This window comes from Ranitomeya variabilis, chromosome 2 (assembly GCF_051348905.1).
Source record: "Ranitomeya variabilis isolate aRanVar5 chromosome 2, aRanVar5.hap1, whole genome shotgun sequence".
In the NCBI taxonomy this organism is placed as follows: domain Eukaryota; kingdom Metazoa; phylum Chordata; class Amphibia; order Anura; family Dendrobatidae; genus Ranitomeya; species Ranitomeya variabilis.
Genome location: NC_135233.1, coordinates 79442449 through 79467877, shown reverse-complemented (window position 1 = coordinate 79467877; position 25429 = coordinate 79442449). Strand labels below are relative to the sequence as shown.

The following is a 25429-nucleotide window of genomic DNA, read 5'->3' as shown; positions in this document are numbered from 1 at the left end:
CTCTGTACATGGAGTTGTGGCAGAAACCGGACTAATTTTTGATTTGTTGCTGGAACAAGTTGGGGATGTCATCCAAAGGCAGGACACACGCATGAGGTTTTCCATTTCACCGGCGGAGCGGCTGATAGTGACCCTGCGGTAAGCTGTTTTTCTGCTTGTTTTTTTTTTTTTTAATCATTGTTCATATTTAATGCCATGTAAACATATTTTAACCTATGGAAAACCACATCAGCAGTGAACATGCTCCACAAAATCCTGCACTGAAACACTGCGTTGCATTTTCTGGAGCATGTTAATTTTTTTATTGTTTGGGGCCATTCCAAATTTTTGAACACCTGCTGCATAATAGGAATGCACAGATGTAAAAATGCTGTTTTTAATGTGCAATACAACAGACAAAAAAATTCTGCAGTGCCATTTTTTGAAACTTGAAAAAAAAAAAAAATGTAATATTTGTGTAAATTGCTTAAAAATTTTATGTTGGTCTTTGCAATTTTTACTAACATTTTTTTTGTTTTTAACAGCTTCTTGGCTACAGGAGAATCCCTAACTTTTCACTACACTACCAGTTCCGCCTTGGAGTATCAACTATTTCCGGAATTGTGAAAGTGACCTGCTGCGCTATATGGGATAACTTGCACACGGAGTACATTCCACAACCGACAAGGGACATCTGGCTGCAGAGTGCAGAAGTGTTTGAGAAACTGTGCCATTTCCCAAATTGCTTGGGTGCCGTAGATGGAAAACACATCCGTATTGCAAAACTGTCAGGATCACGCTCAGAGTACTTCAATTACAAGAAGTACTTTTCAATCGTACTCATGGCCATTGCAGATGCCAACTAAATTTCTGGCTGTGGACATTGGAGCCTATGGCCGGTCCAACGACTCCCAAGTCTTCAAAAATTCACCGATGGGCCGTTGTTTGTATGGAGACACGTATGACTTTCCACCAGCAAGAGCACTCCCGGGTACAACTGGACCACCTATGCCATATGTCTGTGTGGGTGATGAGGCCTTCCAGTTGTCCCCACATCTCCTAAAACCGTATTCAGAGACTTGACCCGAACAAAAAGAGTTTTCAATTACCGTTTAACAAGAGCAAGAAGAGTGGTGGAGTGTGCATTTGGCATTCTCATTGCAAAGTGGCACGTGCTGCTCACCGCCATAATACTGCACACACAAACAAAGGACGAGGTTGTGAAGGCCTGTGTGGTCCTACATAAATATGTACTTTCTAAGGAGCCTGTTTCCGTGGATGATGAGGACTTGGAAACCACCCTGTGGGATTACCACAGCAGCTCTGTATGTTCCGCCGGTTCTATTTCCAGAATGAGGAACCACTTTGCAGAGTATTTTGTGTCACTTGTGGGCAGGGTTCCATGGCAAGAGAACATTGTGTGACATGTTTCATGTCTCGGTGATTTATGTGTCTGTACAAAGTTTTTTTATTGACACCAACTTTTAATAATTAGTTTCCAAAACTTTGGTATATTTAGGGTAATAAAGCAAATGTTCCTTCTAACGTGTGGTGTGTAATTTTTTTTACATTTAGTTAGCATACTGAAATGAAGGCACTTCACAAAAAATTTGTTTTTAAACCAAACCATATTTTATTTAACATATTACAATAAAATTTTGTCATACCTTTTTTTATAAATAACATTTTTGGTAAACTTTTTTTTTGTTAGGAAACCTTTTTCCTTGGTAACCCTTTCTTTTCTGGGGTAAACTATTTTTTGTCGGGAAACCTTTTTTTTGGGTAAACTTTTTTTTTGCTGGGAAACCTTTTTCTTTTGTAACCCTTTTTTTGGGGGGGAGGGGGTAAACTTTGTAAGCTTTTTTTTATTAAACTTTATTTTGTTTGTTTACAAACAGCACAATTTTTTTTAAAACAAATTACAAATCTGTAAAGTGTGGGGTGGAGATACTAGCGGAGGGGCTGGAAGGTTGGACCACGTCGATAGGTGGGGAAAGCCTACTGGGTTGGGGTGTAGTGGAAGGGGGGGGAACAGGAGGCTGAGCAGGGGTGGTGGTGTTGGGGTAGGTGGAATACTAAATGGGGAAGAAAAGGTGGACAAGGAAGAAAACATTGGGGAAGGGATTTGGGGCCGGGATGGGAATTGGGACTGGGTTGGGTATTGGGACTGTTTGGTATTGGGCCTGGGGTGGGAATTGCGACTGGACTGGGAAAGTTGTAGGAGTTTGGGCTTCGGACATGACCCGCAGTAGAGCAGCATGGCGGTCGTGCATTACTTGCATCTGCTGGTCAAGAGTAAGCTTTTCCATGCTCCTGAGCATTGAATGGAAAAAAAGGTTGCTTGGAGCTTGACTTGCATATGAATGCAGCCTATCCAAGCGACTGCTGTTTTCACTGATGCGTGATTGCACCATGTTGAACCCAGCAGTCACTTGCTCTCCCAAAATTTTGAAAAAGCTTTCGAAGGCTGCATTGAGATGCAAGAACTCAGGAGCATAGCTGCTTTCCTGACCCCTCTGTCGCTGCAGCCACGAACCTAATGGTGGTGTAGAGGTGGCAGGATCAAAGGGGTGTGGTAAAGGGAATGCTAAGTCTTGAACAGCAGCTTCAAGTTACAAAGGCTGCGATGCTGCTCCAGTGCTTTCAGCGGTGGAAGTGGATGGGGCAGAGGTACCAGAAGGGCCAGACGGGGGGTCAGAGGGGTGGGGTCTACAGACGGGGGGTCAGAGGGGTGGGGTCTACCGACGTGGCCCTCGGTGGTGGACTCCTGGTAGATCCTGTGTAGTACTGTTCTGCGCAGGCGCAGTAAGCTCTGGCCGTCTGCCGTCCCAGCCCCACACTGTGTTATGCATTATGCACAGTGCGGGGCTGGGATTCCAAAGGTGGGGGCCGCACTGCCCACGCAGGCGCAGTGTGAAAGCCTGGCTTGGACGGCAGACGGCCAGAGCTTACTGCGCCGGCGCAGAACAGTACTACACAGCGCCGGCGCAGAACAGTACTACACAGCGCCGGCGCAGAACAGTACTACACAGCGCCGGCGCAGAACAGTACTACACAGCGCCGGCGCAGAACAGTACTACACAGCGCCGGCGCAGAACAGTACTACACAGCGCAGGTGCCGGTTTGAAAACGTAAACAGCGCTGAGGGGGCGGCGCAGAAAGACTAAGAAGATGTGAGTGACGGCAGAGGATCTGGCCAAGCTGGGGAGGGAGGACCAGCCTACGTGGCTAGAGACACCAATTATGGCTAAGTATAAAAACGCTTTTTTGGGGGGTATACTTGAACCTAAAACTAAAAGAGCCACCTTGTTAGAATGCAGCATTACTGCTGCACAAGGTGGCTCTTTTAGTTTATAACGGCTGGAGGGGGGTGACAGTGGCCCTTTAACGATTTCAAGGCCGGCGAATTGCAATAATTCAGGATTACTATTATGCTGTTCTTGCATGTGCTTTATAAGCTGCATGCAGCCCTTGCCCGACCTTATTGAATTATAATGTTCTCTAAATCTAATGGCCAGGGAACGTATTGTTTTTCCAATATAAAAATAATTACAAGGACAGAAAATCGCATAGACAACAAATTTACTTTTGCCAGAGAGAGTAAAAATAATCCCAAAATATTCTTTAACTATATAAATAGTAAGAAACTAAAAAATGACAGTGTTGGCCCCCTTAAAAATAGTCTGGGTGAAATGGTGGATGAGGATGAGGAAAAAGCCAATATGCTAAATGACTTTTTTTCATCAGTATTTACAAAAGAAAATCCCATGGCAGACAAAATGACTAGTGATAAAAATTCCCCATTAAATGTCACCTGCTTAACCCAGCAGGAAGTACAGCGGCGTCTAAAAATAACTAAAATTGACAAATCTCCGGGCCCGGATGGGATACACCCCCGAGTACTGCAGGAACTAAGTACAGTCATTGATAGACCATTATTTTTAATCTTTAAAGACTCCATAATAACAGGGTCTGTACCACAGGACTGGCGTATAGCAAATGTGGTGCCAATATTCAAAAAAGGGGCAAAAACTGAACTCGGTAATTATAGGCCAGTAAGTTTAACCTCTACTGTGGGTAAAATCCTGGAGGGCATTCTAAGGGATGCTATGCTGGAGTATCTGAAGAGGAATAACCTCATGACCCAGTATCAGCACGGGTTTACTAGGGACCGTTCATGTCAGACTAATTTGATCAGCTTCTATGAAGAGGTAAGTTCCGGACTGGACCAAGGGAACCCAGTGGACGTAGTATATATGGACTTTTCCAAAGCTTTTGATACGGTGCCACACAAAAGGTTGATACATAAAATGAGAGTAATGGGGATAGGGGAAAATATGTGTAAGTGGGTTGAGAGCTGGCTCAGGGATAGGAAACAAAGGGTGGTTATTAATGGAGCACACTCGGACTGGGTCACGGTTAGCAGTGGGGTACCACAGGGGTCAGTATTGGGCCCTCTTCTTTTTAACATATTTATTAATGACCTTGTAGGGGGCATTCAGAGTAGAATTTCAATATTTGCAGATGACACTAAACTCTGCAGGGTAATCAATACAGGGGAGGACAATTTTATATTACAGGATGATTTATGTAAACTAGAAGCTTGGGCTGATAAATGGCAAATGAGCTTTAATGGGGATAAATGTAAGGTCATGCAATTGGGTAGAAGTAATAAGATGTATAACTATGTGCTTAATTCTAAAACTCTGGGCAAAACCGTCAATGAAAAAGACCTGGGTGTATGGGTGGATGACAAACTCATATTCAGTGGCCAGTGTCAGGCAGCTGCTACAAAGGCAAATAAAATAATGGGATGTATTAAAAGAGGCATAGATGCTCATGAGGAGAACATAATTTTACCTCTATACAAGTCACTAGTTCGACCACACTTAGAATACTGTGCACAGTTCTGGTCTCCGGTGTATAAGAAAGACATAGCTGAACTGGAGCGGGTGCAGAGAAGAGCGACCAAGGTTATTAGAGGACTGGGGGGTCTGCAATACCAAGATAGGTTATTACACTTGGGGCTATTTAGTTTGGAAAAACGAAGACTAAGGGGTGATCTTATGTTAATGTATAAATATATGAGGGGACAGTACAAAGACCTTTCTGATGATCTTTTTAATCATAGACCTGAGACAGGGACAAGGGGGCATCCTCTACGTCTGGAGGAAAGAAGGTTTAAGCATAATAACAGACGCGGATTCTTTACTGTAAGAGCAGTGAGACTATGGAACTCTCTGCCGTATGATGTTGTAATGAGTGATTCATTAATTAAATTTAAGAGGGGACTGGATACCTTTCTGGAAAAGTATAATGTTACAGGGTATATACACTAGATTCCTTGATAAGGCGTTGATCCAGGGAACTAGTCTGATTGCCGTATGTGGAGTCGGGAAGGAATTTTTTTCCCCATGGTGGAGTTACTCTTTGCCACATGGGGTTTTTTTGCCTTCCCCTGGATCAACATGTTAGGGCATGTTAGGTTAGGCTATGGGTTGAACTAGATGGACTTACAGTCTTCCTTCAACCTTAATAACTATGTAACTATGTAACTATGTAACTATGTAATGAAATCACGTATACTATGGGATATAGTTCAGATTTTTAGTGGATTGTCTAATTTGTTTTAGTGGATTGTCTAATTTGTTTTAGTGGATTGTCTAATTTGTGTAGATGACAAAATCTGCAATTTTTACACCTAAAATTACCCTTTGGTATATCCTTTGTTAGCCAATTATTTTGTGCTGGTAATAATCTATTATGCACCAATAAATCACCCAAGATTTTGGTGCGTTTATACGCAAATTGAGGGTCTAGTGTTGTTATTTTTATTAAGTCGCTATCATTTATCAGGCAGATGACACCTTGGAAGATTTTATTCCCCCTAGACCACAAATCACATTTCGTAGGGGTAGGTCTCTCAAGGACAGCCTAGTACATAGCCACTATGTCAGACAGAAACCGGGAGGTACATGGCTAGACAGGAAAATCTGTGGTATGTACAGATGCGGTTGTTGTTCCTTCTGCAGGGTCATCTCACCAGGTAAATCATTTGTGAGTGCTTCAACTGGCCGACAATACTTCCTCAGGGATTTCGCCAATTGCAAAAGCACGGGAGTTATCTATATGGCAATTTGTCCATGTCCGTTGAATTATATAGGGAAAACAAAAAGAGAATTGAGGAAACGGATAGGTGAACACCTAGGTGACGTGAGGAACAAAAGGGATACCCCTGTAGCCAGGCATGTATGGGAATGTCATCAGGGTAATGCAGATGTACTGAGGTTTGGTGTTTTGGAGGTTGTGATGCCGAATGGCAGACAAGGAGACTGGGATAGGGTCTTATTACAAAGAGAATCCCAGTGGATTTTCAGAATGGAATCAGTAGCCCCCAAAGGGTTAAATGAACAACTTACATATGGTTGCTTCATCTGAAGAGACTGTGGTTGTTGAATCAGGCTAATTTAACTGATTACTCTACCCACATTTTGAGATATCCAGCCTTTAGCGCACACTTAGGAGATAGTGTGCGTAAGTGTGAAAGGGTTAATGTATTGGGTTATTCCCCCTTTCAATATCTTGTTTTCATTTTTGACAATTGGACTTGTATATTTATGGGCTGGGGATTTGTAAGACCATGGGAATGTCATGGTATGCTATCTACTGATATATGAGTAACATATCTATATTGTATACTGCACATAATGTAATGTTCCCATTTTATGTGGGATCACTATTAATTAAGATGATCTGAAGGGATCTATAAATGAGGCTGTATAGTATGTCCAATCTGCCGGTCTGAATACTGTTGTGAAGCTTCGAGCGCCGCAGTGGATAAGTTAATAACCCCTGCAGGCATGCGCGGTCGAGCAGAGTTAGAGTCACTAAACAGTGAACACAACCTTATGAATTACCTTGACTACATCTGCGTGTTTTAATGCATAGTGACTGGCCCGAAGTGTCCATTGCAGGGTGACGTACGATATATGGGCGTGGCCTATGAAGTAAATCACTAGATTTACCTAACAATGGATACTAACCAAAAGTGCGCCTGCGCTGCTCCGAGCATTGAGATAGGGCGGCGTTAGGCGTCGCAGGGTGACGTCTAACTATAAGGCAGTAAAAGTCAACGTCATCGCTATACCTCCAGTGCCTAGATAACGCGGACATGCGCGGTATAGGCTGTGAGCGCCGAGAAGGGGAGGAGCTTGGTGGTGGAGGGTGACGCCCAACTATCAGGCACTAAGGACTGATGAGATCACTGGACCTCTAGTGCATGGATCCCGCTGACATGCGCGGTGTAACCTCAGGACATACAGACCGGGTATACTTTCATCAGATACTCCCTCTAGCAGCACGTCTGTGCCATAGGGGGTGGGCCCTGTGGTAGTTCCGGTCACTTCAAAAAATCCCCGCTCTGAACAAGCACTGCACACCTACAAGCAGCATTCTATGATGACCGTATGCTGAATCTAAGGACAACGGTCTCTCCATTAGCCTCCTGATGAACTGAAATCATGGCAGGGAAACGCGTTGAGGCGCAGAAGGATAATATGAACACTAGATAAGTGAATTTGGTTTATCTATGATTTTTTGGCTATAGTGAATTTGGTTTAATTGTGGGTTTTTGGCTACGTTTTGGGTAAAGTGCAATAGGGGATATACCCTGAGTTAAAAAGAGACAGTTTTATTTACTGACTCTCTAACATCCTACACTGTGTGATATAACATTCTGGTGTAAAGGATAAAATGCATAACAACTAGTCTTTTGCAGAACACCACGACTGTGTAAATTGGAAGCACCTTTCAGAGGGCACTTGTGCAATAAAATTATGCAATAAATTGCTATTTATAAATTATGTTGATAGGCTGTACCTGTGGGCACTTGTGCAATAAAATTGTGCAATAAATTGCTATTTATAAATTAGGTTGATAGGCTGTACCTGTGGTATACATTACTATTCCAGTGACTGAAATCAGCTTGCTGGTGGGCATCTGTGCAATATCCTCGATATCGCCATATACAACATCACTTTGTTAGATTGATAACCATCTGGACTTGCGGTATTTACTGCTATCCCAGTGACTGATAACAGATTGCTGGGAGGCATTTATGCAATTTTTTGTTTAATAAATTGAGGTGCTTAATATTATCCTATTATGCTCCAAGTATACAATATCTGTAAAGTAGCACTTTAATTACAAACCCCACTATATACGTAGCTCATTATTCCCCTGACCCACACTGGCTACATTTCTGCTGTCCTTTATCTCTCCTCCCCTCCCCTCCCCCACTCCTCGATTGGTAGACGAGGTAGGGTGAATAGGTAGGGATACGGAGGAACAGCCGACGAGAGCGGGGGCGCCACAGGCGTGTTTATTTAGGGGTGCCAACCTCCGCAGCCAGGTAGGGGCAGCATCCCTAGGGCCTGTGAGGGTTAATTAGATTAGACCCTCCACAGCAATATTTATACCCCTTTTCCAAATTTCAACTGTAGTCACCTATTACGAGTTATTACAAGGGCTATTCTAGTTTTTGGTTGTACAGGCCAACTTACCCTATATTGCTGTGGCCGTTATATATATCCCTATTAGTCATCACCTCCCTTTTCCATTTCCGAGCGGCACGTGTTGTGTTGATACGGGCCTTTTTCTTTCTGTCCTGCTATTAAGTAGGGCATTATAGAGTATATCAGGACCAGCCGACGTTGAGTGGGGGCGCCAATTTGCGAACAAGCTAGGGTGCCAACCTCCGCTGCTAGGAAGGGTGTAATAGGGTAACATAGGGATAACTAGAAGAACAAGTGTGTTTTTATTGAGTGTAGGTTTGCGGGTTTTGTTTGTCTATTACTATTTTAATGTTTCTAATAAAGTATTTTTAGGTATTAGTTGTTTGTTTGATAAGTCCTTATACACCTTGTTGTTATTATTTATTTTCCTCAATCTAACTATTTGGCTGTACGGGATTGCTTTTTTTGTATGAGCCGGGTGTGCGCTTTCAAAATGCAATAAATTGTTTGTCGCAGTGGGTTTTCTAAATACACTGGTGCTAATTTTCCCATCTAGAACATCAATCTTCACGTCTAAGAATTCCAATGATTTGTTACCAAAGTTTGCAGCAAAACACATGTCCTCTTCATTATTTGTTTAAATGTGTAACAAAGTTTTTAAACTCACATTCTGTTCCGTCCGATATGATAAAAACATCATCTGCGAAACGCAGATATGTGCGTATAAACTTTAAGTAAGGATTATTTATATTTGTAATATGTTTTTCCTCAAATGCCGCAAGGAAAAGGTTGGCGAAAACACATGCCACCGGTGTGCCCATCGCGGTCCCCGTCTTTTATGCGTACCACTTATCCATAAATTTAAACGCATTATGGGACAGAACGAATGTGAGACTTTCTATAACAAAATAAATAAAAATGGATTATTACCAGCACAAAATAATTGGCTAACAAAGGATATACCAAAGGGTAATTTTAGGTGTAAAAATTGCAGATTTTGTCATCTACACAAATTAGACAATCCACTAAAGTAAAATGATTCTTTTCAATTAGATGATCTTGTTGAAGCTGCTTCACACCTCTTTCCTATTTATCACATGCGCTGTGTTGTGCACACGCTGCAGCTGGCAAAAAGAGATAAGTCTGCAAGAGGGATATGTTGGAACTCTGATTAGCAAAGTGAGGAAATTGGCTATTGCTGCCAGAACCCCTAAAATTGATTCCATCTTGAAGAGACGTGCTGGAAAAGGGGCAATTGTGGATCAAGCCACTCGGTGGGGCTGCACCTAATATAATGATTGAGCAATTGCTTGAGCTGAAACCCTTCCTATTAGATATGGCCAACCCTCAGGTAACACTACATGAAGGTCAATGGACACATGTGGCTGAGTTGAAGGAATTGCTTCAACACCCATTTACAGTGACTAAAAAGTTACAAGCTGAGGATTTAACTCCTGGCATTTCTATAAAGGAGTGGAGGAACTTGTTTTTTGCCTGTCTCAAAGAGGAGGTTTAATCGTAGATGACAATGCTGCTTCAATGAAACAGAAGACACTGCTATTAGAAAATAAAATTCTTCTGGCAGCTGGTTATGTGGACCCGAGCCATCATATATTGCTGGATGATCAACTGCTTAAAGGGAACCTGTCACCCCGTATTTTAAAGATGAGATAAAAATGGCATTAACTAGGGCCAGAGCTGAGCTTTACATTACTGTCTTCTGTGTGTTTATATTCCGCACCTATCTTGCCAAAATACCTTTTGAAAGTCGCCGTTTGGTGCTGTCACTCAGTCAAGTCTGGTCAGATGGGCGTTGATAAGTTGCGTTTCCTCTCCCCTGCTCCTCGGCGTGTATGACCTAAATGCGCTCTGTGAATCGCACAGATCGCGCACTTTCTTCGCAGTTGCGCAGTAAATGAGCCTCTTGCGCCTGCGCATTATGCTGTGCCCAACTGTGGGCATAGCATACGTTACATCACTGCGCAGGCGCTGGTCGGCACGTTTACCTGTGTGCCCCGGATAGATAGGTAGGTAGGTAAGCGATCTTGGCACCAAACTTACGATCGCAGGTGGGGCTGAGACACTGTTACCGGCATCCAGCTATACAGTATGCGCATATGACCACTTCCGGGGCACACAGGTAAAAGTGCCGACCCGCGCATGCGCAGTAATGTCAATTATGATATGCCCACAGTTGGGCAAACCATAATACGCAGGCGCCAAATGATACGTTAGTGCGCAGGCGCTAAGCACAACGCTGACGGTGGGAATAAAATTCGCAGGGAAACGCAAGAGGTGGGGGAGGAACCGCAACTTATCAACGCCCATCTGACCAGACTTGACTGAGTGACAGCACCAAACGGCGACTTTCAAAAGGTATTTCGGCAAGATAGGTGCGGAATATAAACACACAGAAGACAGTAATGTAAAGCTCAGCTCTGGCCCTAGTTAATGCCATTTTTATCTCATCTTTAAAATACGGGGTGACAGGTTCCCTTTAATAAAGGAAAAAAAGCTTTGATTGAGGTAGCAGTTAGGATGCGTGGGATACAGGACGGCCAAGAGAAAGAGGCCTTGGGTACTGCCAGTGCAGTTGTTTCTTCATCCTCATCAGATGAGGAGTTTAATTCGACAAGTATTTGGACGACATGGAGGAGGCAAAGCGTTGCTGCAGGGAAAAAGATTCCACTCCCATAGAAAACAGATTGACCATATTTCAGCAAAATGTTTCACTTGCTCTCAAAGAAGTAGAAGAGTTCAATCGTTCATCAAAACTGACTGTGCAAGAGGTAATTCCTTTATACCCTGAAATTGTTAGAGATGTTGGCCATGTGGTTAGTGCATTGCCACCAACCCAAGTTAGTGTAGAGAGGTTATTCTCTAGCCTTAAAATAATTAGGTCAGATTTGAGGTAATCTATAAAGGATGGAGGCAATACTATTTCTCAGAACAAATTCATAGACTGCACAAATGCTATTCAGTACGTTTTTGTTAAAAATGGTTTTTTTCCCTACTTACTGCAGAGTGTATAAAAAAATTGTAAATATGCAAATTTGTTTTACTTCTAAAGTTGTATTCCAATAAATATATTCTATGTTCTAGCTAAATGGCTTGATTATCATATCATAATAAAGATTAAAAGCCTGATGTTACCATTTTACTACAGTACATTTATCACTTAAACTTAAACATGAGCCATGTATGAGGGAGTCGGAGTCATGGGAATAGAGGAGTTGGAGGTTTGGCTTATCGACTCCACAGCCCTGATTTTTACAGGCTCCTATCATGCAGAGTGTAATATATTCTGGCTTGGATTTATCCTATTTCTACTCCTAAGCACACATTTCCCTCAGACAAGTGCTGCACATCTTACTACAACTACTAAGACAACACAGGATGACAGTAAAACAGCGTGGCAATACTTTATTGAACCACAAAACAGGCAAATAACACATAAAAAATCCCCAGCAAAAATACCCAAAATGATGCATGTGGAAACACGGAGGGTCAGCGGGTGCCCCTCAACAGGGACCACAGCCGCCAGCCCGGGAAAAAAAAGCAACAGGGACCACAGCCGCCAGCCCGGGAAAAAAAAGCAACAGGGACCACAGCCGCCTGTGAATACTTTGAGAAGAAAAAAAATACACAGAAACACAAAACTATCAAGAGAAAAAAAAACAAAAAAAAAACCCTCACTGCTCACTGAATAAGTGAGTTTCCTACTGCAGAAAGAGGCAGATTCCAGGCTCGGTCTCTGTTCTCCACCACTGGACAAGACATTACTGGACATTCCGCAGCTAGATGCTCTCACAAAACCAGTGAGTTTCCTACTGCAGAACGAGACAGATTCCGGGCTCGGTCTCTGTTCTCCACCACTGGATATGACATTACTGGACATTCCGCAGCTAGATGCACTTACTGAATAAGTGAGTTTCCTACTGCAGAACGAGGCAGATTCCAGGCTCGTTCTGTTTTCCACCACTGGATATGACATTACTGGATATTCAGCAGATAGACCCACTCACTGAATAAGTGAGTTTTCTACTGCACAATAAGGCAGATTCCGGGCTCAGTCTCTGTTGTCATCAATGAACACCCAAAGCCTAAGTGAAAGGCAGTCCTTCAGCCATGGTTTGTTAGAGAGATTTCCTCCACTGGGGGTTTTCCTTTCCTGACTGCTGAAGGTTGACTCTTCGTGAAACAAGGGCCCCTTGTCATGATCATCAGGGCCATATTTTAAACGTTTATTGCCTTGGCTTCTATGAGAACTTTTACATTAAACATCCTGAATAAAGTTAATAAAGAAGTCAGTGAATAATATGTAGCAGTGTATCTGAGCCTCTATGGATCTTTATAACACAGCAGAATATACATAGCATTGTGAGGAGGGATTATTTCATATAGTCATTGAACATCTGGCTGCTTATAAGCATATTTCCTTACAAAGATGTAAATTGGAGTACATTTGTGTTGTTTTAAAAAATGAAGATGATTAAAGATTTAAAAGTGGCACACAAAATGTGGAACTGGTTGTATATCAGTCTAGGTGGCATTATATACTTCAGTGTTGCTAGAACATAAATTGCACATTATTCAAAGAGTAACTTGTCATTTTAATTTTAAGTTTGTTAATCAATAATACAAATGAAAATGCAATATATAATCAGAGAAACGTGCTTCTTCACCTGGACTGACCTTTCAATCTCAATTCAATGAAAATTCTATCAAATCTGTATTCAGTTGTAAAGGGGTGGCAAATGGAAGATGCATTCAGTCAACATTGCACAGCAGCTGCAAGTAAATGCCACCATCTGCTGGCTGCACTGGATAGGCTGGAACTGAAGGACGGAGAGTTTGGGACACTGCGGCTTATGCCGCTGTCCCCTGACTGCTGCGCCTTCCCCCTGTGTTAAAAGCAGATCTCCCATTTAGTGAGTCCAAAATGGGATATGGGGTTAACTCCCCGCAGAGGGGGCGGGGCTTATCCTCTGCTTCTGGCACCAGGAAGTGCTGATAGCTCATCCGATCCCTGGACCCGGACCTGTGAGGGCAGCCGGCATCATGGACCCGCTGGGAGAAGCGGTGAGGGACGGAATTAGCAGGGAAGGTAGCGCTTGGTTAGCAGCATTGCTGACCGGGAGCGACTCCTTCTCTGCCATGGCGACGGCGGTGCCGCCGGAGGGCCGGCGCTCTCGCAGAGCCACCCGGCCTCCGGCACGGCTGAGCCCGCCATTACATTCAAAGAAGAGCGCGCGCAATTCGCGTGCGCGCTCTTCTTCTGACTCGGGCGCCAGGCGCTTTAGCACGGCGGGAAGCAGCGTCGTACTCAGGTGGGGGAGGTGCAGGGATCGGCGCTGCGTGACACTCACAGTAGTTTAGCCCCTGCTGCCCCAGTTACAGTAGGAAGGGGTGCAGGCCTGCAAGTGCCAGCGTTATTACCTGGCACTGCAATCTTACTTGGTAACAGCATGGGGGGAGCCCAGGGAACGTCTGTTTCCTCACAGGATGCAGGTTCTGCAGAAAGGGAGATTGAGGCTCTGCAGGGGGCATCCCACCACTTTCTAGGAACATGGGGGAAGCTATGGCCAATACTGACAGGGGCAGGGAGACGGCAGCCCCAGTGCAGCCGAATGTGGGTTCACCTCGCATATTATCAGCGCCCGGACAGCATAGCGCATACTCCCAGTATAGTATAGGGGGAGAGTCACAGTTTCCATCCTACCCGCTCATTTTTAGTACCCCGTACTCGCAAATACCGGGTGGGCAATTCGCTCCCTCTCAGGCGGTGGTAGCCGAGCATCAGAACCCCCCAGCGTCGCTATCGCTGATGGCAACCGGTGTTCGTCCCCCAATTCAGGGGCTGGCATCCTGGCTCTGGATAACAGACAGAGTGCGGGCATCCGCTCCGCGCGCAGATCATCATCGTCATCATCGTCATCCCCCAGAGGGCACCGCAGGAATAGACATAGGAAGCGCGGTCGTTTTGACAGCAAGCGGCGTTCGTATCGATCCAGGTCCAGCCGGCGCAGTAAGCATTTTAGAGCGTCGCGTTGGCGCTCGCCTTCGTCATCAGGCATTTCTTCAAGCAGGTCGCGCAGGCAGGAGTCTTCTCGTCCTAGGTCTAAAACATCGCATGGAGCGTCAAGGTTCGATGACTCCCGTGGCACGGGACACAAGCCGTTCGGAGGTTGGTGCATCAATTGGTGAGTATCGTTTGTTGGGGCTTGGGGGGGGGGAGAGAACCAACACCATCTTTGCAGACACAGTAGCCAATGCGGCCACAGGGAATAGGATGTATGTTAACCCCAAAAATACTACAACTGTCAGGATCGTGTAGGCAGCCCCTCCCTCCTCGCCCGAATGTTTATAAGGATAGGCTGTTTTGTGGTGTCCCTCCGTTAGGGGCTCACTAGGACAGCGCCATCAAGGAACAAATCTGTCCTCCTAGGACGTGTTATGGCGGAGAAGCACCCGGCGAGGTGCTCTGAGTTTTTTATATACTTAGTCAGCATCTATAATCCCCACTGTAAGTTCCACGGGCTCCGCAAATATAAGCACGAGTGTTCAGCCCCAAAAAGTTAACCCCGAAAAAACCCCTCTACAGGTGAGGTTACCGACGCCAGTGAGCGTAGAAAGAATGGGGTCGTGGCTGGACAAATACCCCAATGAGTCGGCTGCGGCGCAACTGCGGTTCGGTTTTTTCCTATGGTTTTTTTTCATTCCGTTTAACTGGTCCCTCGAGTCGCAGTCAGCCCCAAATTTACAATCAGCTAGGGAGTTACCCAACGTGTTAGCGGAGAAATTGGGTACGGAAATCGGGTTGGGTCGCTTCCGCGGCCTTTTAAGACACCTCCTTTCCCTAATTTGCGTGTTTCACCCCTAGGCATGGTTCCCAAATAGGAATCAGGCAAGTACCGGTTGATTCACCACCTGTCCTACCCCAAGGGGACGTCGGTCAACGACGGCATACTCAGTGAGTACTCAGCCATTACTTATATATCCTGCGATAAAGCGGTGGATTTAGTCAGAAATGCTGGTTCGGGGGCCCTTATGGCCAAGTCAGACATAGAATCCGCTTTCCGTCTTCTTCCGGTTCACCCGGATTGCTGCCAATTACTGGGAGCCAAATTTGAGGATTGTTACTATTACAACGCATGTCTTCCCATGGGTGCTCAATTTCCTGTTTTTTATGTTGAATTATTAGCGAATTTTTTAGAATGGGTTGCCCGCGAGATCACTCGGCTAACCGCCATTACTCATTATCTTGATAATGTTTTGATAGTTGGCCCAGCCGACTCAGACGTCTGTTCCACAGCACTGGCACAATTCAAAGATGCCATGACATACTTTGGGGTCCCATTTTTCCCCGAGAAGACGATAGGGCCAGTATCAGTGATCACATTCCTTGGGTTTGTAATCGACACGGTCGCCATGGAATTTAGATTTCCAAAAAAAAAATAAAAAAATCAACAAATCGCTGGACCTCATTAATGGGTGCATTTCGGTTGGCAAAGTCACATTGACGCAAATGCAGTCACTTCTTGGCTCACTAAATTTTGCATGCAGGTTCATGCCAGCGGGCAGGATATTTTTCTCGCAGATTGACCTTTGCCACGAGAGGAGTGAAACAACGTCATCACAGATTCAGGATCACGGCTCAGTTACTTTCTGATTTAAACACATGGAAGATGTTTCTCAGCAATTACAATGGTAGGACTTGCTTTCAGGAGACAGAGTGTTCAACCATTGATATGGGTTTGTTGTTTGCCGCGTCAGGCCACACGGGTTTCAGTGTTCGTTTCGGCTGCCAAATATGCTCCGGCCAATGGCCTGCTTCCTGGATTCCAAGGAGTGTAACGGTGACCCAACCTTGATTGACCTTTCCCCGTTGCGCTTGTCATGGAACTATGGGGCCCACTATTGGTCAACATGCGGATCCGCTTACACCTTGAAACCGTTGGAGGGGCGCATGCCATCAGCTACCTAGCATTTCCTTCATTTTGGTTTTTGTACCTGATCAGATCCATAGTATTAAAATGTTTAATGTTTAATGTTTGATTTAAATCTAATACATTTCCTGATAACAATGAGACTGTTCCAGAGTTAGTAACTGCGATTTATTCACAGGACCTACGGGATTTGCTTCTTCCGGAGCGTTTGGAGGAGGTGGATTGCCCACATTCGATCTGGGATGTCCTGGGGACCTGATGCCGCTAATACGCTCATCGGTAGCTCCGTCGACCTGGAGAGCCTATGGTAAGGCGTGGGAGGAGTGGTGGTTTTTAGCAGACGGAAAGTCGGTGGGGTCTTCTGATGATGTTCGGATGCAGGTGACCATGGCATTTCTATCCAAATTGCATGCCAAGGGAGTATCGGGTGCGGTAGCGCGCAACCGTGTGTCTGCGTTAGCCTTCCATTTTAAATTGCGAGGATGGTCGGATTTCACAAAACATTTTTCTTTTTTTTAGCCAGCCAGCTATTGAAAGGTTGGCTCCGAGTGGATAATGTACTGCGACAATAGGCGTCCTATCTCCTTTGATTTGCTAATTAGCTTGGTTAAATCCGCGGTATCAGTTTGCGATTATAACTATGAAGCTGCACTTACATCAGCAGCTTTCGAACTGGCGTTTTTTGGGGCCATGCGGGTCAGTGAGATCTTTCCCACGGCCCTAAATAAACCGGGTGGGCTGAGGCGTGATGACGTATTGATTTGTTACAATCTCATGATCAGGATATGTAAATCTAAAACTGATCAGGAGGTCTGGGGACGTGGTTCCCGATATTTGCCATCAATAAGGACGTTTGTCCGTGAACGTTAGTCAAGAACTACTTGCAGGTGAGAAAGGATGGTTATCAATTTTTCATGCATGCAAGTGGTCTCCCTCTAGTGTTGGGCCAATTCTTAGCCATATTGAGACGTGCGTTGTCTTCTTTTTGGGTATTCCTGCAGCAGAATTTGGGACTCATTTTTTTTTCGTATAGGTGCAGCGTCTGAAGCTTCCAGGGCGGGTTTATTTGAATCAGAGATTCAAAGGTTGGGCAGATGGATATCCCGCTGTTTTGCCAGATATATCAAGCCTGACTTAGTGTTATAATTAAAAATAATTTTATTTTTGGTTTTGGTTTTGTTTTGTCTAACAATAATATAGAAGCAGCTCCAGATACAAATCGGAGAAGTTATCGTTAGTGTTTTGGTTATTATATGTTGGCTAATTGTATACTTTACTTCCTAGATGGAGTGCGACCCAGTGTCTGGATAGTGGGTCTCTCATACATCTATTGGGCAGCTCGTCGTGCTGAATTGTACCCAGGAGGGCGATCCTTGGTTTTTGTTGATATCGATGTGATATGGCGTGGTATGAGAGGTCTGACGTGGTCCCAAGTGCTGCCGGAGGTCGCTCACATTACAAGGGGTTCTTCATCTCCCGCCATTGTGGTTATCCATGCCGGAGGAAATTACCTGTCTTCGTTTCCACTTGCCGAGCTGCTTACGCTTATCAGATCTGATATGGACGAATTCCCGAGTTTTTTCCTGCTGATGCGACTAATCTGGTCCGAAGTTATCCCAAAACTGGTGTGGCGGGGTGCCAGGGAATTGGATGCTATGGAGAGATCCAGACGCTCTTTGAATCAGAGGATATCGAGCTTCGTGAAATTTAAGAATGGTGTAGTGGTAAGGCACCATCGTCTGGAGGGAGATAATTCCGGTTTTCTTATTTCAGACGGAGTTCATTCGTACGAGGCGGGTTTGGATATCTTCCTCAATGGGCTTCGTGAAGGTGTCGTACAGGCTATGCTTTCGTTTGGGGGGTCGCAGCTCTCTGTATTCGCTCCTGGCGTAAGGGTGGAGTTTTGTTGGTGGTGAAGATACCTGCCCGGGAGTCCGGAAGGCAGTAAATCTCCCTACACCCAAATTTGTTGGCAGATATTGCCTGAGTTTATAAGCTGCGACCAAATATTTACCCAAAGTTAAAAGATGGAAATTTTATGCCTATATTTCCCAATAAAGTCTTCAATTTAGATAATTTGTTGGTGTCACTTAATGGGAGTAAACGGTTATGGGTCGTAGCAGTCTTTGGGACACTGCGGCTTATGCCGCTGTCCCCTGACTGCTGCGCCTTCCCCCTGTGTTAAAAGCAGATCTCCCATTTAGTGAGTCCAAAATGGGATATGGGGTTAACTCCCCGCAGAGGGGGCGGGGCTTATCCTCTGCTTCTGGCACCAGGAAGTGCTGATAGCTCATCCGATCCCTGGACCCGGACCTGTTTCCCGCCCTCCCTCCCCTTTTGTTATGGTTTTGTTTCAGTTGCAGCTGCGTAAGGGTGGAGTTTTGTTGGTGGTGAAGATACCTGCCCGGGAGTCCGGAAGGCAGTAAATCTCCCTACACCCAAATTTGTTGGCAGATATTGCCTGAGTTTATAAGCTGCGACCAAATATTTACCCAAAGTTAAAAGATGGAAATTTTATGCCTATATTTCCCAATAAAGTCTTCAATTTTGATAATTTGTTGGTGTCACTTAATGGGAGTAAACGGTTATGGGTCGTAGCAGTCTGTGAAGACTTGCATTCTATGAAGCTGACATTTCAATGTGTATAGTAGATTACAAGGGTCTTTATACTTCCAGAGCCACCAGGGACCACAGTCGCCAGCCCGGGAAAAAAAAGCAACAGGGACCACAGCCGCCTGTGAATACTTTGAGAAGAAAAAAAATACACAGAAACACAAAACTATCAAGAGAAAAAAAAACAAAAAAAAAAAACCCTCACTGCTCACTGAATAAGCGACTTTCCTACTGCAGAAAGAGGCAGATTCCAGGCCCGGTCTCTGTTCTCCACCACTGGACAAGACATTACTGGACATTCCGCAGCTAGATGTACTCACAAAACCAGTGAGTTTCCTACTGCGGAACGAGGCAGATTCCGGGCTCGGTCTCTGTTCTCCACCACTGGATATGACATTACTGGATATTCAGCAGATAGACTGTGATACAAATGAGACAAGAATGTCTGAATGTATGTGTAGATAGTGATTTCACGTATCTATTGCCATTAACTGAGTAAAACAAGACAAAATGGAAGCGGGAAAGTGGCCTCAGAGTGACCTATTTGTATTGTATGAGGAGATGTGGAATAAACAGCTATGTACGCATGCGCAGCGGCATTCTTGTAGTGTGAGGAAAATATTCTCAAGGGTGAACAACAAGATAAGCATGGAATTTGTGCAATAACAGCTCGTGATCTGTAAAATAATAAGTTATACGAGAAAAATGCCAGTACGCATGACGAAACTGAATCCAGTTTTAAATGTATAAAACAGGACGGCATCTAGGTGGGGGTAGGGACATTCCAGGAGACTTTATGGACGCATAACATCTGTGATGATGTGTTACCGAATGTTTCCTTCTCATCAGTCGAGTCCCCCGACAGGGAAGTGATGTTACAATATTTGGTAATTATATAGATGCTTACTTTCTCTATTATATAGATGATGATTATGATCATGTAATGTTAGGCTAGCGCTGTTATAATTCATGTGCCTGTAGTACATATATCAAGTCATAGCTTAAATTGTTGATTATTAAACTTTATTTCATTATTAATAAAATATAAATTGTTTTACCGAAATAGAGACCTAGTAGTCTTCTTGCCTAATTAGTATATTAGTGAGCGCTACGTAAGTAAGGGGTTTTCCCCTCCGGGAGTGAAAACTCGGTAAGACATAAATTGGCGTAGTCGGCAGGATTTTATGAAAGCAAGTTTTTTTTTGTTAAAAAGAATTTTGTAATAGATAATAGATGGATTTTTGTAAGTTTGATTGTCTAGACAAAGGAAATTGTTAAGTTGCTGGAAGATTATTTCTTTTTGGCGCAAAGCCAATTTTTAGAAATCTTTATAACTTTTTGTCTGAACATAATTTTGAAATTCTGTTTTTATCAGTGATATGTTTTTATTGATAATTCTTCGTGCAAAAAATTAGCATTTGGCATTTTGCCAAGTTTTTGTTACAATGTTTGAGAAATGAAAGGAAAAAGCAGGAGGATGTTGTGGACGTGCCCAGTTGGACCGAGGCACCGTATAATATATTGGCACATGAATTGAGCAGTTCTGGACTAGCGGAACAGTGGTCTAGTAAGCTCAAGGGTAGTGAACCCACTGATGTTGTTAATGTACTCAGGGGGGTCCCCGCAAAGGCGGGTGATGCAGTTAACCCCTCAATGTTGTTAAGTTACTCGAGGGTGTCCCTGCCAAGGCAGGTGATGCAGTGTCTCTATTGGGTGTTGGCCACCGCCTATAGAGCAATTCACAAGAAGAACTCTTTGTTGTTGGAAAAAAAAAGCTGAACAGAGGCTGATTGAATCTGAAGGAAGACGGGTAGTGCTGGAATGCAGGGGAAAAAAAATTACTAAAAGATGAGTTGGAACACTATCAGGGTGTAGCAGAAAAAGCTGCTATCAAAGTTGCTCAAAATAAATACCGTAAACGAAAAGGAAAAAAAATAATAAGGACGGAAAATGAAATAATCCGGGAGCAAGCCCGTGATGCAGCTGGTCACCTTCAATTTGGAGATGACGGACAGCCCATTATGGTGGAACGAGGTGTTCCCCATACTTGAACCAGGATCTCAACTGAGGATTATACTCAAAATGAAGTAGATAGCATCTTAACCCAGTTTAAACAAAAACCTGGAGAAACAGAAATTGCATGGTTAGTTAGGATGCATGATTATGAAGGTCCAGGTTGAATGTTTTATAGAGAAATAAGATCTCATCTGTAATATCTGTCAATATATTAATTGGTTGTGTATTTGTATAAGTGTGTAATACAGAGCTGGGATAGGCTCTGTGCAGTGTTGTTATTTTGGTCATTTTGAATTGGCAGTACATTATATGAAGCTGTATTTTGTATAAGGCCGTGGTTTTTGTTGTTTGGCCTTGAAGTGCTTTCAAAGTGTCAGTGGACACTGCTGCAGTTTTATTTATATAGAGTTAATGTGTTAATTCCAAAGTGCAAAATAGGCAGGCTGTGTGAGCCTTGTATGTATGTATGTATGTATGTCAATGAGACATTATTCAACTCAGTTTGAGCTGAACTAGGTGGAGTGATTGAGATAAGGAATTTTCTTCTTGTAAAAATCAACTGAAAAGTGAAAGGAAAAAAAAAGAGGAAAAAACAATCCCTGAATGAGCATGTATGAATAAGTGATCACATAAGTATCATTACTTATCTAACTGCTGTTGAAGGTCCAAGGACCGGCCCAAGTGGTGAAATTTTTAGGAATTCAATGGAACAAAGGACATAGGAAACTCTTGCCTAAAGCTAGACAGACAATAATCAATTTCCCAGTTCCTAATTGGAAAAACATATAAAAATGGAAGGTCATGGTAAGAGCAGTCAATATGCGGAATTATATGCAATTTTCTTAGCTCTGAGTTTTGAGCAAGGACGTGAATGTCACTTGTATACAGATTCTTGGTCAGTGGCAAATGGACTAGCCACATGGATGATGGAGTGGAAAAAAATATGGATGGCTTATCCATGGAAAAGAAGTTTGGGGGAAAGAGGTGTGGGAGAGTATTGAAGAAATAATGTAAACCACGCCTACCACTGTTTTTTTATGTTGATGGACATGTACCTGCTGATTCACTTGAACGTTTGTTTAATTCTGAAGCAGATAGAGCAGCTGCCATTCGACAAACAACGGCGGAAACCGATAAAGCAAAAGAAACATGGCTTCACGGTACGGCCGTTTGGGCACATCAGAAAAGTGGACACCTGGGAGAAAAAGCCACTTACAGGTGGGCCCAGGAAAGAGGAGTTCCCCTCACCATGGACATAATAAAACAAATTATTGCAGTGTCCTGTTTGTCAACATTCCCAAAGGAGAGAGGTGCCACACACAGTAATGGGACACATAGGGAGGGGACAATTACCTGCACAAATTTGGCAAATGGACTTTATAGGGCCACTACCAGGGAGCAGAGGGTGTAAGTATGTCTGTACCGCAGTAGACACATACTCAGGTCTGATGGTAGGTTTCCCATGCAAGGCAGCTACACAATGGAGTACACTGAGAACTTTAGAAATCATAACACAGTATTATGGGGTCCCACTTCAAGTACAGATAATGGGTCACATTTTACTGGACAACAAGTCAAAGACTATGCTATGGAACACAACATTCAATGGGTATATCACATGCCTTATTACCCTCAAGCAGCAGGGTTAGTAGAGAGAATGAATGGGTTACTAAAGGTCACCCTAAAAAGTTGAACCAATCTGACACTTCATTCGGGCAATGGAGGGATAATCTAAGTGATGCCCTCCAGATAATAAACAATAGGCCCATAACTAATTCCATGACTCCTCTGATGAGGATGTTGACACCCAATCTTACAATACATGAAGCACATGTAGTAGAGACTTTTATCTACTGGAAAATACATGAAGAGGCCAGGATCCCTGAAAGGGCAACAGTGACGGCAGAGGATCTGGCAAGCTGGGGAGGGAGGACCAGCCTACGTGGCTAGAGACACCAATTATGGCTAAGTCTTGAACAGCAGCTTCAAGTTACAAAGGCTGCGATGCTGCTCCAGTGCTTTCGGCGGTGGAAGTGGATGGGGCAGAGGTACCAGAAGGGCCAGACGGGGGGTCAGAGGGGTGGGGTCTACCGGCGTGGCCCTCGGTGGTGGACTCCTGGTAGATCCTGTGTAGCACTGTTCTGCGCCGGCGCAGTAAGCTCTGGCCGTCTGCCGTCCCAGCCCCGCACTGTGTTATGCATTATGCACAGTGCGGGGCTGGGATTCCAAAGGTGGGGGCCGCACTGCCCACGCAGGCGCAGTGTGAAAGCCTGGCTTGGACGGCAGACGGCCAGAGCTTACTGCGCCGGCGCAGAACAGTACTACACAGCGCCGGCGCAGAACAGCACTACACAGCGCCGGTGCAGAACAGTACTACACAACGCCGGCGCAGAACAGTACTACACAGCGCAGGCGCCGGTTTGAAAACGTAAACAGCGCTGAGGGGACGGCGCAGAAAGACCAAGAAGATGTGAGTGACGGCAGAGGATCTGGCCAAGCTGGGGAGAGAGGACCAGCCTACGTGGCTAGAGACACCAATTATGGCTAAGTATAAAAACGCTTTTTTGGGGGGTATACTTGAACCTAAAACTAAAAGAGCCACCTTGTTAGAATGCAGCATTACTGCTGCACAAGGTGGCTCTTTTAGTTTATAACGGCTGGAGGGGGGTGACAGTGGCCCTTTAAATTCCCACCCCAGGGAGGTAACCATAATAGGCTCCTACTGAGGGAGGAAGGGAAATGGATTATAAAGGCAAATGCCCAGGGACCATTAGGCCTGAATGATAAACTAGATATGGCCGTATTCCTATAAATTTCGTTTGCGTTCAGTAAGCATATGAAAATATATACTGGTATAATTGTTGGAATATAATTTTTGCATTAATTATAACAAAATGTCAGTATTCTTTTTCACTGTTGATGTGCATGTAGCCTCTATAAAAGGAAATTACATTTTATCTCACATGGACCCGTAGAAGTGCTGATTGCACGAAACGGCCGTCGTCCTCCTGCACTCCCCGCACCCTCGCTATTTCTCATTATGTGTTTGAAATAATCTGCACTTTGAATTAAACACATTGATCAGCAAACTGGTGAGAGATGGAAGGAGTACTTGTGAGGATTGCGAACGTAGTTACTGATGTGATTTTTGAGGCCAATCGGCTGGATATAATGGTTTGGGAGAAGGAGGCGGCAGCAGAAAGACGGAGGATGCTTCACCCTCGACGTCGCAGACTATGGATTCATCCCATTAACGCACTGCGGATGACCCGGGGCGTCTATTCTACTCTGTACATGGAGTTGTGGCAGAAACCGGACTAATTTTTGATTTGTTGCTGGAACAAGTTGGGGATGTCATCCAAAGGCAGGACACACGCATGAGGTTTTCCATTTCACCGGCGGAGCGGCTGATAGTGACCCTGCGGTAAGCTGTTTTTCTGCTTGTTTTTTTTTTTTTAATCATTGTTCATATTTAATGCCATGTAAACATATTTTAACCTATGGAAAACCACATCAGCAGTGAACATGCTCCACAAAATCCTGCGCTGAAACACTGCGTTGCATTTTCTGGAGCATGTTAATTTTTTTATTGTTTGGGGCCATTCCAAATTTTTTAACACCTGCTGCATAATAGGAATGCACAGATGTAAAAATGCTGTTTTTAATGTGCAATACAACAGACAAAAAAATTCTGCAGTGCCATTTTTTGAAACTTGAAAAAAAAATGTAATATTTGTGTAAATTGCTTAAAAATTTTATGTTGGTCTTTGCAATTTTTACTAACATTTTTTTTGTTTTTAACAGCTTCTTGGCTACAGGAGAATCCCTAACTTTTCACTACACTACCAGTTCCGCCTTGGAGTATCAACTATTTCCGGAATTGTGAAAGTGACCTGCTGCGCTATATGGGATAACTTGCACACGGAGTACATTCCACAACCGACAAGGGACATCTGGCTGCAGAGTGCAGAAGTGTTTGAGAAACTGTGCCATTTCCCAAATTGCTTGGGTGCCGTAGATGGAAAACACATCCGTATTGCAAAACCGTCAGGATCACGCTCAGAGTACTTCAATTACAAGAAGTACTTTTCAATCGTACTCATGGCCATTGCAGATGCCAACTAAATTTCTGGCTGTGGACATTGGAGCCTATGGCCGGTCCAACGACTCCCAAGTCTTCAAAAATTCACCGATGGGCCGTTGTTTGTATGGAGACACGTATGACTTTCCACCAGCAAGAGCACTCCCGGGTACAACTGGACCACCTATGCCATATGTCTGTGTGGGTGATGAGGCCTTCCAGTTGTCCCCACATCTCCTAAAACCGTATTCAGAGACTTGACCCGAACAAAAAGAGTT

The 25429-nt window shown here is 44.2% G+C and overlaps 1 protein-coding gene and 2 long non-coding RNA genes across 3 annotated transcripts in view; all 3 read left to right on the top strand.

Moving 5' to 3' along the window:
• Nucleotides 1-25429, top strand: part of LOC143804462 (uncharacterized) — a 523411-nt gene that overhangs the window by 41064 nt on the left and 456918 nt on the right. The gene's annotated exons all lie outside the window — the stretch shown is intronic.
• LOC143804461 (uncharacterized) lies at nucleotides 16619-18995 on the top strand. The gene is made up of 2 exons (XR_013221028.1): nucleotides 16619-16748; nucleotides 17726-18995. It is a non-coding gene; the product is annotated as an uncharacterized LOC143804461 (long non-coding RNA).
• The window catches only part of LOC143809111 (uncharacterized), a 72814-nt gene continuing 67015 nt past the window's right edge, over nucleotides 19631-25429 (top strand). Inside the window, exon 1 of the long non-coding RNA XR_013222074.1 lies at nucleotides 19631-19941. This is a non-coding gene — a long non-coding RNA (uncharacterized LOC143809111). The remainder of the gene's footprint in view (nucleotides 19942-25429) is intronic.